The sequence below is a fragment of the Hipposideros armiger genome, unplaced genomic scaffold (assembly GCF_001890085.2).
Source record: "Hipposideros armiger isolate ML-2016 unplaced genomic scaffold, ASM189008v1 scaffold_118, whole genome shotgun sequence".
In the NCBI taxonomy this organism is placed as follows: Eukaryota; Metazoa; Chordata; class Mammalia; order Chiroptera; family Hipposideridae; genus Hipposideros; species Hipposideros armiger.
In genome coordinates, this window is record NW_017731468.1 from 989,034 (window position 1) to 1,005,804 (window position 16,771).

Consider the following 16,771-nt stretch of genomic DNA (forward strand, 5'->3'; position numbering starts at 1 on the left):
AGAGAGAGAGAGAGAGAGAGAGAGAGAGAGAGAGTGTGAGCGAGTGCACGGGTGGGGTTGGGAATGACTTAGAATGTCGCACGGCCATGGTCCTAATGCCAAAGGCACCCTGGACCAAGTAATCTCGCTCTTTCTTGTTTAAAAATGAGTTTAAAAAGAGACATAGTGTAGTGTAGTGGTTTAAAGGGCGGGCTCTGGAGCCAGACAGGCTGGGGTGAATCCTGACTACCCCACCCCCACCCTGCCCCAGCTGCTGTGACTTCAGGTTGGTTGGTCTTAAGTGTCCACAGCTGGAAAATGGGCATCAGAATAGTATTGCCCTCACAGGGCCACTGCCATGATGAAATGAAATGCTTAGAAATGAGCCATACACAGAGTGAACACTACACAGGTGTGATTGATCCTTGCTGAAGGAATAAACTCCATGCCAATCAATCAATCAGTGCCAGTTCCAGGCCCACATGGGGGCGTGGCAGGGCTGCCAGCGTCAGCACATCCAAAGTCCCTGGACTTGCTGAGTTGGCAGAGGGCCTGCCCTGGCACTCCCCTGCCCTGAAGAAAGCCCTAGAAAAGTGCCTGGACTCCCCAAGGTGTCAGTGTGTGGATTGGGACACCCTGGCCTCGGTGAAAGTTTCCTTCCATGGCTTGCTGACATGCCCTGCTCTCGCCATGGGGCTGGGACCGGCTGATTGGTCAGTTGTGCATCTTTTCCATGGAAAGTGGAGGTACAGGACTCACTCCATGGTGGCTGTAGTGATGAGTGTACGCTTGGGGGGTCCAGCATCCTCCAGTCCGTGGGCTCTCCCCTGCTCTGACTAGAACCCCAAAGCAGCCAGTCCATATCAGTCCATCGGGCACTAATTCTTAGCTGACTTATATTTCTAATGATTTCATCCAGCTAGTCAGTTGGTTAGTCAGTCAACAAACACTTATTAGGCCTTATTGTGTGTCACATTATTAAACTTTAATAATGCCCTCCCTTGGAGGGAGGGCAAATGCAGGGCAGGAGACAGTGTTGGAAGGTGACTTCAGGGGGTGCCCTGTGAGTCAGGCTAAGGCTTTCTCTGGAAGGAGTCATTGAAGGTGAGACTTCAACTATCCAGAGGGCAAGGAAGTGTTCCTGACATCCCACCAGGCTGGGAACAGTAGCTGTTCAACGAACCTGTGCTGGTTAGTGACAGTGTAGCGTCTAGGTGTATCTGAGAGTCTAGGTTGCCCCATCCATTGTAGACCACACAGATGATGTTGTACAGCGCAGTGACCCTGTGGCATTTGGGAGTCGTGTGTCAGTGAGTGTGGGGCTGTGATTCAGCCAATGGGTGTGTGTGTGTGTGTGTGTGTGTGTGTGTGTGTGTGTGTGTGTGTGTCTACCATACTTGGGACACTCCCCAGCTACTTTGGGAGAGCTGTTTTAAAAGGTGTTAGCCCGTAGATATGGCCCTAGCCCCACCCCATCCTATAAACACCTGTTCAAGTGGGAACACCTGGAGATGATTCCACATCTGGGCTTGTACCTGGCTGGAAGGTGTGTCTCTGGGCATCAGGCCAAGCAGGTGTTGGCCTCCCTGGGAGCCTGGCCTGGGAAGGAGATGGGGGGTGGGGGTGTCTGGCGTGGGAGTAGCTGGGTCTTTAGGCCCTTTTGGGGCTTCAGAGAGTGACTGAGGGGGGGCTGTTCAGTGGCCAGCCACCCATTTCTGTCTTTCTATTTGCCCATTCATCCTCCTGTGCCTTTCAGTCCATCTGCTAGTCTATCCACTGTTCATTCATTGGCCACCTGTCTGTCCCTGGTCCTCCCCTTCGTCAGCCTGCCTTCCCTAGGCACCTCGTTCTTGAGTTTTCTGATTTGGACTGTGACCACAGGCCTGTCCCTGACCCCCAGTAGCTCCTTCCTCATTACTGGTGCTCAGGCTTACCGCCACTTCACTCCAGGGGTGTCATGGAGTCCTAGCCCAGAAGCGGTGCTCCCTCACCAGTCCCAGAAGCAAAGATGCTCAGATACCCCTTCCAGTCCTCTTCCCAGAAGGTCCTCCCGCCTCTCTCCGTACAAGGCTCCTCTGCTACAGGGAGTCCTCCCTGACTACCAGCCAAGGGCTGCCAGCCTGCCCTGCTCTGCTGTTGCCTCCTTAAGCCTTGCTCTGCTACAGCCCCATACAAGCTGGGGTGCCCCATCCCAGCCCTGTGGGAGCAGAGACCAGCACTCCTAGATGGGGAGGGGCCCCCTTAAATGAGGAGCTACCTCAGAACAGGGGCTCCACAACAGGGCATTTCCCTGTTACGGCCCAGACAGACCTTCCCCCATGCACAACTCCAACACAGCGGCTTTCCTATAAAAAGAGGGCTCCCTACTCCCTCCCAGACAGGCTCAACGTTGCTGCTTCCCTGGTACACCTCCCCCTCCCTGCAAGTCCTCTCCCAGGCCAGAGAAGGCCAGGCCTCCTTGTGTTGCTGTCTCCAGGGCCTAATGGAGCTGAACACCGTGTGGGGATGGGGGGCAATTAAATATAGAGCAAACATTTCCTGAGCACTAGGAACTATAGGCATTGAAGGAACAGCTCACAGTAGACAAAACCAGCAGGGGCGCTGCCCTTAGGAAGCTGATGTTTTAAAGCAGGGAGGCCCAGGGGCTGCTGGGTCTGCGTCAGTGTGTGTTGGGGAATGTGAGTGTTGCGAGAGGGTGTGTGTGGATCAGGGGCCTACGCCAGGGCTGAGCCTAAGCAAGGATGTGCGCATGTAAACTTGAGTGTGTGTTTTTGGGGGTGTCATGGATCCCCTGGGGTCTGTGTTAGGCAGCTGGCGTGGGTCTGTGCAGGCCCAGAACAGGCGTACACATGCCTATCAGCCAGTTTGGGAGGCTGTGTGACAGCTACACCTGGCTGACTCCCAGGCTGCAGGGCTCTATTTTTAGAAGTGACAGCCTGTAGATGTTTTGACACACCTGTTCAGGTGCCCAGCCGCTGAGGAGGGCCCAGCTGGCCTGCCGGAGGAGCGAAACTGTCTCAGCCAGTGCCACCCGCTCTCTGCTATGCAGACCCTCACTTCAGACATAGCAGCCTCTGGCCTCTAGTTAAGCAGGGTGGGCTATGCCTGGGGCCCCCGTGACTGATCGATGGGGAATCCCAGCTCCCATGCTCCACCCCAGCAGTGCTACCTCTTCTCTCCTGGGATTGCCCCACCCTACCTACCTACCTTTTGCAGGAGGCCCAGCTCTGGAATCCCCCAGGATGCTGCTGCCCAGCCCCGTTACCCTGAGAGGTGGGCTAGGCCAGGCTGGAGGGTAGCAGGGAAGTAGGTCAGAGGTGACATCCTCTCTTACCAAATGGCCGGGACCCTCCACCAGTTCCTCCTTCCAAGGGGTTTCTTTCCTGGCTGTAGTGGACTGGGGTGCCTGTGTGTCGCCCTCCCCTGCCTTAGCTCCCTCCTCATTCTCTCCCCTTTGTGTCCTGTTGGTCTCATCATCTCTCTCCATCTGTCGTCTTTCTAAAAGTCACTAACAGTGCACTGAGCTCCAACTCTGTGACAGGCAGGCAAGCACAGCGCTAAGTGCTTCACATGTACGAGCTCATTTAACCCTCACAAGGACCCTGGGAGGTCGCTGCTGTTGTCTCACTTCGTAGGGAGAAAGCTGCAGCTCAGAGCGATCTAAATCACCCAGTGAGGGGGACACAGAGTAAGCGTTCAAGCCCAGGCTCAGGCAAACCCTTAATCATACTTGGTTCTTGGCTCACTCTCTGCTGTTCTCCCAGACATGGTCTTGGTGGGAGCTGAGCTGTGGTCCAGGAGCCCCTCCCTGGGCTGTGGAAGGGGCGAAGGCGCAGAAGAAGGAGGGAATGACAGACACATTTGGGATCCAGGTAGTGGCCGTGGAAGATGATGCAGTGGGATCCCAGGCGCCTCCCATGCCCTGGCCCCTCCCCTCCTGCAGAACCTTCAATGGCTCCCTATTGGCATTTGCCAGGGCAAGCTCAAAGCCCTGTCAGACTGGCCTGCAGCCTTTCCTGCCCCACCACCGTCTCCTCCTCCCCGACAGCCACTTCTCAACCAGGCAAACACTTGCTCCTGTTCTGCCACTGGCTTTTGCACACACTGCTCTCCTTCCAGTGCAGCTAAAGGTTAAGAATAAAAAAGGCCATGCGTGCCCGAAACTAAGCACCTAAGGACTTCATTTCCCTTAATCTGCCCAATGTCCCTATAATCTAGGTTTCCTTGTACAATTTGTACATATGAGGAAACTGCTCAGAGGAGGGCAGCAACTTGCCCACAGCTAGAAAGATCACAAGTGGGATTCAGCACTACTCATCTGACTCCACTGTGCTGTTCAATTTCATTGGATTGAGTGGGACAATGCTAAATCCTATGCCAGACTGGGGATAGAGACAGTGTTAGGGGCGGGAACGCGCGCGTGCGCGCGCGCGCGCGCACACACACACACACATCTGCCTGCATGCATGCACACACACATGCTCGCATGTGTGCACACACGTGCCCAAACGCCTGTACACGTCTTAATACCTCTTCCCGTAGGTCCCCTCTGCCCTTCCCCTCTCAGTTTCCCTTGGGGAGGGAAGGCAGACAGGGAGGAGGAGGAAGTGCCGAATTGCTCACCTTCCAGTCTTAAAAACTTCACGCTGTGACTTACACCCCCAGATGGTCCCTTTCAAGGAAAGAGCTCCATTTCCCTTTAAAAAAGGGCGAGAGTAGGAAAGAGGAAAAACACATTTTGTTCTGATGTCTTACAATGTCATTTGAGGGCAATTTGTCCCCTTTTCTCCCTATCTCTGTCCTCCTACTCCCCATCCCCATCCTAGGCTGGTTCTGAGACCAAAGACAGCATCGCCCCCCCACCCTGTCTTTCTCCCGATGGGCCCGTTATCCCACTCGCTTTCCTAAATCCTGGTGTCCAGCGCTGAGCCACGAGGGTGGGGGTGGTGGTGACACAAAAGAGTTTCTTTTCTGTAACAGGAGGTTGGGAGAGAGGCCAGGGGTCCTTGGTTAGCCCAAGGTTCGGATCTGGTCGCTTTCACTGTCGTTAACTTTTGCTGAGAAGGTCAGCTCATTCTTGGACCAGAAGCTCCATGAGGGGAGAGGCCTTGTCTGTCTGGTTCAGAGGTTTTATAGGCTTTTAAAGTGAAAACCACCATTGGCCTTTGCCATGCTTACTTTTGAGGGCCCCGCCCAAATCACATGAAACATGAAAACACACACAGATCCCACACTGAATGTCATTTTATAGTAAATTTTTAAAAAGGGTTTTCAAATAATTATGATTGCAAAATTATCCAAGTACAGTTAATGCATTTAACTGTAGTTTTTGACTCTAATTTTTTTAAAAAGCATCATGCATATTTAGGAATTTTTTGAAACGAGAACATCTAAACTAACAAATTGCTTTCAAATGTAATGAAATGTTCATGAGTTCCAGGTTTTCCGGTTAATGAACTTGCCATAAGGTTATGTTTGGTTGACATTAGATTACATCATTTTAGTTTCAATTTTCTAGTCTTTTAAAAATATTTCGAAGCCTTCCTCCCCAGGTCTCAAACTTTTTTGTAGGAATGTGAACATTTCATGGGTCCCAGATACTTTGTCTGTATGACTGAAAGAATGAACAGCCTGGGTGGAGCACAGTGGCTTCTAAATACTGTTGAAGAGAAGTAAAAGAAAGAAATACAATGAGTTGGAAACATTAAAAAAAAAAAAAGAAAGAAAAAATGCTAACATACCTCATAATAAAGACTGCCAATTAAAACAAGGCAATTATTTTCATCAGTCAGATTGGCAAAGACCAAAAATTCGTTTGGGTACAATCTGATGCAATGTTTTGGAGGACTATTGCTATCTAACAAACTGCAAAGTGCACATTCCCTTTAAAAAAAAATTTTTTTTTAATTTTGATTTTTTTTAGCTGAGCCATCCTGCCCCCTGTTGGCAGCTGTTGGCAGCTCAGCTCGGGCCGGGAATCGAACTGGCGATCCTGTTGCTCAGCGCTTGCACTCTTGAGTGAGCTCTTAACCAACTGAACCACTTGGCTGGCCCCTGCACACTCCCTTTTTTTGCCCCAGTAATTACACTTCAAGGAATCTAGGTTCTTTCGAATGTACAAAGAATGGAGAAAGATCTTCATAAAATACTGGAAACAGACTGACATCAACCAATAGAGGAGGAGCATAAAAATGGTGGGACAGCCCCACATTGGAACAGTACGTGGCCAAGGGGAAATGTGTGCATGTGTGAATATAGAACAAATACCTCGATACTGTGTTAGGTGAAAAAAAAAATCAAGGTGCAGAACAATGTGTACTGCATTATTCCTTTTGAGAAAAAGGAAAATAATATACATGACATACTTTTTATAGTTATATTATATTTATATACTAGGAAATGCCTAGAAAGAATTGGAAGGAGACTTACAAACTGGATAGAATGGTTATCACTGAGAAGGAAAACTGGGAGAATGGAGGGAGAATTACTTTTCGCTTTTGCTATGTTTAATTTTAAGAAAATTATCAGTACATATCTCTTTTGTCATTAAATATAGCCTAGTTAATAGAGCGGCAGGTTAGCTCAGTTGGTGAAAGTGCAGTGCTCGTAACACCAATGTTACCAGTTCGATCCCCATGCCCTCCACAACTAGATTGAAACAACTACTTGACTTGGAGCTGATGGGTCCTGGAAAAACACACTGTTCCCCAATTAAAAACAAAAGAATAGGGCCGGCCAAGTGGCGCAATGGTTGAGAACTGGCTTGGGACACCGGAGGGCCCCGGTTTGGGTCCCACATGTGAGGGCCAGTGACACTGCCCTCTACAGCTAAGATGCTGAACAACAGCTCAACCTGGAGCTGGGCTGCGTGAGTGGCTGGCGACGGCATAGGCTGCAGCCCCTGTGGCAGTGGGTTGCCATGGGCTGCCGTGTGTGGCCAGCGGCCGCAGTGAGCAGCTGTCCGGAGGCCGGCGACTGATCTGCCTCGCCTGGGAAGAGCGCAATGATGGTGCCAACTTGGGCCGGTGAGGCAACGTCCTCCATGACTGGACTGAAGAGCAAGGCGACGGCAACTTGTCTGTTCCCCTTCCCCCGGTTCCCCAGCGCTGTTCCCATCCCCTCAATTCCCCAATTAAAAAAAAAAAAAAGAATAAAAAATAAAAATCTAGTTAACAAACAGAAAAATGCCTGTGGAATAAAAGAAGTAAAACAAACAAACAAATGAACGGATGGATGGATGAATGAATTTTAGGTGCCACGTGGAGGAAGGAATTGCACTGCAGCCTGTTGCCCAAGGGCCTCCTGCCACCCGGTGGAGGAGACCCTCAGAAAAGGCAGGAAGTCCAACAGTCTATTCAACTGTGGGAGGAAGGGAGGGGAGAGGCCTGGAGGCTTCCTTCAGGAGGGCCTGAAGAATGAAGAAGGCTGGGCAGAGTGGAAAGAGAGATGGGGGAAGGTTTGTGGGTTTTTGTCCTGGGAGGGCTGCCTCTCCATCCCTGCCCCTGCCCCCAGTCCTTCCCTAGAGGGTACATCTATTTCAAGCCTGGAAAGTCCCAGCCCCTAGCTTGGTGCCTGGCATATAATCTGTAGCAATAAATAGTGGTTGACTGAATGGATGGAATCAGTCACTGATTAAGCTAGGCCACAGTGTTAGTCACTCCTGTCCCCTCCCCAAACACCTCCCAGCCACACAATAACAAAAACAACAACAAATGACTCTCTCAGGGCTGACATGTACAGCTGTGCAGGTTGCCTACTGCACAACCCCATGCAATCCTAGGCTGTGTGTGAGTGAGTGATGCCTCTTGAAGTTGTAGGACATGGTGCACTTGCCATACACTTTGTTCTTTCAGGCTCAGGGGAGCTGAAGCCACACTGAGAGTGAGAGGGGTGAGGGCAGCGGATCTCCCAATCCGGACATTGCAGGCTTCCCTTCCCTTTCCCTCCAATTCCTAAAGCCCCTCCCTTCTTTTGTTCCTCTCTAACTTGACCTTGAGGTGGCTTAGCCAAACCTGGTTAATTATTCTGTCCCTCAACTACAGGGCCTGAAACTTGCAGTTCCCGGCAAGTCCCAAAACCTCTCTGGGTCTCAGTTTCCCCATCTATGAAATGAGTAAATGTGTAAGGAGCAATTCTTGATGATTCTCCTTGGCTTAAAGGGATCTTACGGGGGTAAAGGTTGGAGGAATGCATCCTGACCAGATGTGGCATTCTCAGAGAGGACAAATCCCCGAATCCCACCCAGGTCTGCCTGGCCCTTTGTGCCCTCAGGCCCCTACCTCAGTTTAGGGCGCAGCATCCTGGAATGGAAGGAACCTGTGCAGGGAGCAGGAGCCCTTGTTGAGCTCTGACTCTGATGATAACACTGTGTGCTACTGTGCAAGCCATGGTTCCTGGCTGGGCCTCGGTTTTCTCTTCTGCAAAATGGGTGCTTAGGCCCCATTAGCAAGCGTCAAATGTTAGGTTGAGTCTGGGATGGCCTTTTTCCCCCCTTTTTGATTTCTATAATTTTTGTTTTATTCTTTCTGATTACAGACATCACATATGTTCATGAAAATTCAAACAGTACCAAAATAGGTAATGTGCTAAGTGAAATCCAGCTCTTTATTGAGAATCACTTCTAATTCATGGCTAATTTTTTTGTAACTTTAAATTTTGATATAATTTCAAATTTACAAAAATAGTTGCAAGGATCGTACAAAGACACTTGATAGAAATTTTACTCAGATTTATCAACTGTTTACATTTTTTCCCTTTTGCTTTATTTCTTTCTCTCTGTATACGTGTGTGTTTGTGTGTGGTATGTGTACCATTTCTTCCCAAACTACAATATTTCAGAGTAAGTTGCAGACATACGCCTTCAGGGTTTATTTCCTAAGAGCAAGGGCTTTCTCTTACAACGTAAGACTTACATAACCCCTGCAGTTAACAAAATCAGGAGACTTAGTGTTGATACAACGCTATTATCTAGTCCACAGTCCATGTTCAAAGTGAATTGTGTTATGCCCTTTTCATAGGTTTCCAGCCAAAGTAGAAAAATTTGGATGACATAGAGTTTTTCTGAAAGCCAACATGTATTAAGCTTTCAGGATTGTGCTTAATTCTAAGTCATGCTCTCCCTTGTCCTTTTATTTGAATTGGTGTTTAAGGTGTCCCCTTTTTTTATGAAACGATGGTGAGAGTAGAAAGTGGTTTATTTGTTATTTGCTGTTGATATTTTCTTACTTGGCAAAATAAAAAATGGGTGATCCTTTATTAGTCCTTAAATTTTTTTGGCAGGGATCCCCAAGGTGTGGTACCCCCAGTCCCAGTGTTCCCTGATTCCAGGCAAGTCAGATCCTCAGACTCTCCTGAAGTCTATTTGAGAGCACAGCTGCTCCTAATGCTAGGAATGGGTGATGGGATAGGCAGCCACAGGCCCTGCCCCTCGGGGAAACAAATGATTTCTCCCCCAGCACGGTGCACCTTTACCCTTTCCATGGATGGTTCTCCAGTATCTGTTTGGGGAATCCCCTACCTTGTGAGTCTCAGAGGGAGGCAGAGCCCTCCTCCCACCCTAGAAGCTAGATCTCCCTCTCCCAGCCTCCTTTGCAGCTGCAGTGCAGGCATGTGACCTGGCTCAGCCAATCAGACTCTCACCCAGGAACTCTGAATCTTAAGCAGGTGATATAGAGTAGCAAAGGTGGGATGTATGGGACAGAACTGGCTACAGAAGCAGCAGCAGGAAGGGTGTTCAGGGGCAGTGGAGCCTCAGGGCCAGTTCCATTGTTGTCCTGAGGTGTGATTTAGGCTGGGGTTCTGGCTGTGGTCCCGTCGTCTCTGGTTCCTGAGCCTGGCTCTCCAGCCAGCTGGGGGGAATCCATGAGCTTTCTGTGCTAGCAACCAAGAACCCTGCCCAATAAATACAGAGAAGCCAGTATCATGGGAATGGAGAGGAGCTGGGGCCTGGAGTGTGGATACATTGGGACTCGGTGAGCAATGATGATGTGGGGTGGGCAGCCACAGGGATCTAGTTTCCTTATCTGGAATGTGGATGGGACACCCTGTCTAAGGTGCTAGGTGCGGTAGCCCAGATAGGGAGTGCTGTGGGTGAGGGGGAGGAGGGATATGAGAGGAGAGCCTGGAGTCTGAGGATGGGGCTGAGAGGAGGGAGATGAGCTCAAGAAAGGGGGTGGGCCTTCGTAGGAGGAGACATCCAAGCTGGGTCACATGGTTCCTTCTGCCCGAAATATTTTTTGACCCTTTTCTATGGTTCATAAAGCAATCTGGGGATGGGTACTGTTATCCTCATTTTACAGGTAAAGAAAGGGCGATACAGAGAGATCAAATAACTTGTACAAGAGCAGAAAAGCAGAAAGGGACAGGGTCAGAATTTAAACCTGGGTCTGTCTAACGCCAACATTGATGCTCGTCAGAACCGAAACAGACGCTCGGATGAGGGACCAACGTCTCTGCCTCAGTCCCTGAGATTTTATATATTGCCCCTGAGCACTTTAAGCAAAAGTATCCCCCCTGTATATGGAGTATATTTGCCTTTGTGAGGCAATTTAGTCGAGTAATAGAATCTGAAGTCTGGCTCACTTTGTAAGTACCAATTCTCTTTTCCTCTTCCCCAACCTGTGAAAAAGCCAGGCCCAAACAAATGAGCTGCAGCACACACAGCTGGTTGCCTACCTAATGGCCTTTCTCCCTCTCACTGCCCGCCCTTTAGTACCCACTGATCCTGGGTTTGTTCCAGGTGTTTGTCCTTCTGGGCTCGCGGTTTGTACTGTGGCAGTAAAAGTGGGGCAGTGTTGCTTTTGCTTGGGATAGATTCAGGCATGGGATATTATTGCTCAGTTCTGGCCAGTAAGCAGTAAGGGATGGTCTCCGGGGGACTTCTGGAAAAACTTTTCCTTGATCTTAAAATGAGACACAAGGATGAGACATATGTTTCCTTTTTTTTTTTTTTTAATAAACATTTTTTTTGGTTTGTTTTTTTTGTTATTGTTTTTGTTTTTCATTTTGCTGCTATGGAGATTGTTGTGTGACAATGTGACATCTGGGTTGGTGGCAGCCATCTTGTGACCATGAGGCAAGCTAGCCAAGGACAAGGCAACATGCTTGCCTTGGGGGCGGGGGGAAGGAAATGGGTCCTTGATGATGATGTTGAGCTGTAGGATTAACCTTTGCTAAGCTACCCTTCCTCTGGACTTCTTATTCTGTGAGACAATACATTTTCCTTATTGTCTAAAGATAATACATTTTTCTTATTGTCTAAGCAATTGAATAGAAGTTCTCTGTTCCTGGCCACTAAGAACATTTTTACTGATGCAAGAGCCATGGGATCAAAAGAACAAACACCCAATGTACTAGTTTGACATGCTAATAGCTGACAGCAAGGACAACAGCCGTTGGTTAAATGAGGGAATCCTGATTCCTTGAGCAAGGGAGGCCCTGAGAATTCCTTTCTCTGTGGTTCAGAGGAGAGCGAGCACAGCCGCCTGAGGCCCTGCACTCTGCATCTTGCTCAAGCATGCGGGAGGGCTCCTATCAGAAGAGGGGTCCACTCCTGGTCAGCTAAAATCGTGACTCCCATGTCCTGTAGGGTCAGCAGAGAAAAGCAGCTTTATTTACTGAATCGGGATGGAAAACAGATGTCTAAGCACCCCGCTGGGCCCAGGCTCAGCCTGGACAGAAGCTGGGCCTGTTCTAAGCCCTGACCCACCCGCCAACCCCCTGTTCCCCAAATTGAATCCAGATGACGTTTCTTCCAATCTCTAATAATAATTTTGATTTGTTGTGCTTAAGTAACCTTTGCCCCCACCCCCCCACCCCCACCCCAGTTCAACCCTAAACTCACCAACTCTTCAAAAAGAAACATAGGCGTTACACTATGAAAAGTTGGTAGGGAAGCCCAGGTCGGGCAGAGGGGAATGTGGACTTGAGAAGTAGACCAATATGGATTCAGCCATAGCCTGGTCGCATGCTAGCCTTGTGATCTCAATCGTTGTATCAGTCAGCAACTGCTGTGTAACAAGCTACCACAAAACAGTAGCTCAAAACAGCAGCCATTTATTTGCTCACGGTTCTAAAATTTGAGCAGGGCTTGGAGGGACAGCTCATTTATTCTCTACATGGTGTTGTGTTTTGCAGAAGCAGAGGAAATATGTGCACTCTCTGTGCCCACACTGTTCCTTGCTTCCCTGTTCCTATATAGATATTTCCTCTTTCTTTCAGTCCTTCCTTACCCGTCAACAAGCCAAAGGAAGAGTGTGTTGGTAGAATGTGTGTGTATCAAGAAGAAAAGCTCTCCCTCTCAGTGGCCCGAGGTGAGTTTTGAGAATGGTTTGCTATTCATTTGACCCAGAAACCCCCACAAAGACATGCAGATCAAGAGGTTAAATTTTTTTTTTAAATTGGGAAATTGGGGGAGGGAGACAGTGTTGGGGAATTGGGGAGGGGGACCAGCCAAGTTGTTGTTCTTCAGTCTTCGTTGTGGAGGGCGCCAGTCGCTATCTGGCTGCCCGTCGGCAGTTTGTGGCCCCTAAGCTCAAGGTGCTGTGTTATAATCTTAGTTGTGGGTGGGCATAGCCACCATCCCATGTGGGAGTCCAATCGACAATCTTGTTGTTAAAAGCACACGTTCTAACCACTGAGCAATCCAGGTGGCAGCTCAGCTCAAGGTGCCAAGTTCAGTCTTAGTTGTGGGCAAGCGTAGCCCACCATTGAACAGGCAGTCTTGTTGTTAGGAGCATGTGCTCTCACCAGCTGAGCCATCCTGCCACCTGTTGGCAGCTTAGTGGCAGCTCAGCTCTGGCACAGCGTCACTGGCCCATGCGGGAATCGAACCGGCGGCACTGTTGCTCAGAGCTAGCACTCTTAAGCTAACTCTTAACCAACTGAGCCACTCGGCTGGCCCAAGAGGTTCGAATCTTTGTGTTTGCTTTAAGAACCACTTGTGAAACTGCCCAGGCCATTAAGGGGGTATGCATATCCAAAAAGCCACCAAGTATCTGAAGGATGTCACTTTACAGAAGCAACGTGTGCCATTCCTTTGTTACAATGGTGGAGTTGGTAGGTGTGCCCAGACCAAACCATGGAACTGGAATGCAGGGCCATGGAACTGAAAAGAGTGCTGAAATTTTGCGCATGCGTAAAAATGCAGAGAGTAATGCTGAACTTAAGAGTTTAGAGGTAGACTCTCTGGTCACTGAGCACAGCCTGGTGAACACAGCTCCCAAGGTGCAGTGCGGAACTTACAGAGCTCATGGGCGGATTAACTCATATGTGAGTCCTCCCTGCCACGCTGACATCCTTACTGAAAAAGAGCAGATTGTTTCTAAACCAGAAGGGGAGGTTGCACAGAGGAAAAAGATATCCCAGAAGAAGCTAAAGAAACAAAAACTTATGGCCCAGAAGTAAATTGAGTACCAAATAAATGCTAATAAAAGTAAAAACAGAAATAATAAACGAGAGGAAAAATAAAGGTTGAGTTAGTTTTGTGCAGTGTTTATACTATTCTGGTAAGAATAAAATACACCTGTATATATGAGCTAGGAGATATGAATTGCATAATTTTAGTGATTCCATATATGAGTTAAATGTTCTTATATTTGCATTTAAAACTGGCATTGCATAATACGAAGCTAAACAGTAAAATTCATGCTATTTAAAATATTTAATTTTTTTCTTTACTTAGAAAGCATTAAATAGAAGATTAAAAAGCTCATGGTGGGCCGGCCGAGTGATGCGTTGGTTAAGAGCTGGCTTGGGACGCCAGAGGGCCCCGGTTCGGATCCCACATATGAGGGCCAGTGACACTGCCCTCCACAGCTAAGATGCTGAACAACAGCTCAACCTGGAGCTGGGCTGCCATGAGTTGCCAGCGACAGCGTAGGCTGCAGCCCCTGTGGCAGTGGGTTGCCATGGGCTACCGTGTGTAGCCAGCAGCCAGCGTGAGCGGCCCGCAGCCGCAGTGAGTGGCCGTCCAGAAGCCGGCTACTGATCTGCCTCGCCCAGGAAGAGCGCAATGATGGTGCCAACTTGGGCCAGTGAAGCAACGTCCTCCACAACTAGACTGAAGAACAAAACGACAGCAACTTGTCTGTTCCCCTTCCCCAATTCCCCAGCGCTGTTCCCATCCCCCCAATTCCCCAATAAAAATCTTTAAAAAAAAAAAAAGCTCATGGTGACTCGAAAGACACTAAGGAATTAGAGCTTTCTAGTTTAGTGCCTCTAACATTTTTTTTCTTGCTGTTCAAACAAGGGGCCCCTGGACCCTGAAAATTATGTACCTGGCCAAGAGGCCAGGTCTCTTAAGGCCTATTCCAAAACTAATCCATCATCACTTTTACCACATTCTACTGGTCAAAACAAGTCACAAGACCAGTCCAGAATCACAGGGTGGGAGGAGGGAAAGAGACTCCAAGACTTGCAGGGGGAGCTGCATTCAGTACAGAGATGGGAGGGGTGGTTGGTGGCTGTCTTGGAGGACAATATACAGCAACCATAGGTTATCATCTGTCTGATCCTCAGGCTTCTCATCTGTGAAATGGAACTAATTCTAGTTACTTCCCAGGGTTGTTAGAGAGTCAAGGAATATTGTCGTTGCAATTCCTGGAACATGGCAATGGCTCCCTCAGGGTTGGTTCCCCCTCTTCTTTAACCTTGCTTTATCAATACTTACCTATTTGCGATCTCATTTCATTCATTCATTCAATATTTATTGAGTCCTATGACCGGGGATTACTCTAGGAGCTTGGAATCATAGTGGAGACTAAAATAGACACATGTCCCTACCTTCATGGAGTTCACATTTTCATAAGAGAGACAGACAAAAAGATGAGGCAAATAAATGCGATATGTAGTTTGTTGGTGGTGGAAGATGCTAAGAAGAAGAAAAAAGCAGGGGAGGGGGACAGAGAGCAGTGAGGTGGGAGCTGCTAGGTTAGCTGGTGTGTCTGGGAAAGCCTCGCTGAGGATGTCATCTGAGTAAATCCCGAAGACAGAGCCATGAGGATATTCCAGGCCCAGGGCACAGCCAGCACAGTGACTCTGAGAGGGGAGGTCTGGGGTGTCTGTGGAATGCTGAGCAGCCCAGGTGGCTGGAGTTGAAAGCAAAAAGAGAGAGAAGGGGAGGGCAGCGCCCCAGGGGCTCTGGTCAGGACTTCGCCTTCACTGTGGATGAAATGAAAACATGCTGCAGGTTTGGAGGAGGGGACAGTGGCTGCAGGGGGGGCCATAGACTGTAGCGGGGAGCAGGAGAGGAGGCAGGGATGCCACTGGAACGGTGGCCTGGCCAGTGTGGTCGTGGCGGAGGTGGGAGAAGTGGCTGAACAGTTTTTTGGAGATAGAGCAGAAAGGATGTACCTGTCACCTCACCGTAAATCAATTTGGCATGAAAGGTAGGCGTTATCAAATTCTCATTTTATAGAGAGAAGACACAATGTTGGAGAGGCAGTGTGGTGTGCATGATGTCATATGGTAGCTAAGTGGTGTCCCTTGGCGGGCAGGAAGGCTGTTGGGTTGTGGCTGAGGCTGACTAGTACCGGGGAGGCGTGTGCATAGTCTGCATGTGGGTGTGTCTGTGAAGGTCTTTCTCGGGGTCTCCTTATTTTTCACCCCATCTCCATCTGTCCCCACCACCACCTCCCAATCCTCTTGATGCTTGCAGAGACCTCTCCATCTTCTCCCAGGCCCGTTTCCAAGGGACCTATGTACTTCTGGTACCCAGGGGAACCAACCCATGTCTATGAGAGTGTGTGTGATGTGTGCGTGCGTGCACATTTGAGGGTACAGAGCTGTCCTCTGTTCTTTTTACCCATTCACATATTCTCCCATCTTAAAGGCCCAGGTCGAGTCCCCCTCCTCCCTTTGCATATTCCTGATTCCCCACTGCCAGTCTGTCAGAAACATACACTGGGCTAGCCCCCCGACCTTTGCTGGTGGCGTGGCTGGTTTAGGGGGAATCTATCTCCTAGAACGCCAACTCCCACAAACTGCAGGGCAGGGTGAGCCTGCCCCCTGGTCAACCATCAGCTAGATCTCCTGAGGTCAACGGCCTCTCCCTCCTCTTCCCCATGGGTTGCTTTAATGGGGGGAGAGACATAGACCTCAGGAGGGTCTGATTGCCTCCTACAGGCAGAGACAGACAGACGTGAAGCAGAAGGTGGTTGCACCCACAGGCTTTCTTCCTCCCTGTGGCTGGCCAGCTGACCCTCCAGGCAGCAAGATGGAATTCCACACTACACTCTCTCAGTGAATTCCTGGAGGCTGGCTTGTTGGGGCCCTGGGACCCCATAGACGTGCCCTCCCTTAGAGAGGCCTGTGGGCCTCAGGGCAGCCTGGTCCTATCCTTTGCTTCCTTCCCCCACTGTCCCCCTTGGGGGGGGGTCCCAGGTCTGGGGCTCCCTCCCTGAGCTCATGCTCCAGAGTCGCCATAGGTTCCCTCTGGTCTAAACCCCATTTCCCTCTCTGTCCTCTTCTTCCTATGACATTGGTTCCTCAGAGAGCCCTTTGGCCTCTCCTATAGGTACCCGAGGGTCTTTTTTCTTTAAGCCATTGAAAACCAGGCCCTTGCTTTTAGCAAGGCGAGCAGATGCCAGGAGGTATGGGGCCACTTCATCCCCCAGGCAAACCTGCCCTTCCCTCAGCCCTGGCCGGGCATGCTCCTGTCTCAGGGCCTTTGTCCTATCTGTGTTCTGTCTAGAACTTTCTCCCTCAGACCTTGCTTGGCTCTTCCCTAAGAGTTTGTCGAATTTCACCTTTTCAGTGGGACCTACCTGAATCACCAAATTTAAAGCGTAGTGTG

At 49.5% G+C, this 16,771-nt stretch overlaps 1 long non-coding RNA gene across 1 annotated transcript in view; it reads left to right on the forward strand.

Annotated features, from left to right (window-relative positions):
- The window catches only part of LOC109385528 (uncharacterized), a 23,873-nt gene extending 10,118 nt beyond the window's left edge, over positions 1-13,755 (forward strand). The window contains exons 3-4 of the long non-coding RNA XR_002124641.1: positions 12,199-12,290; positions 13,661-13,755. This is a non-coding gene — a long non-coding RNA (uncharacterized LOC109385528). The remainder of the gene's footprint in view (positions 1-12,198; positions 12,291-13,660) is intronic.
- Positions 13,756-16,771: the final 3,016 nt, after the last annotated feature.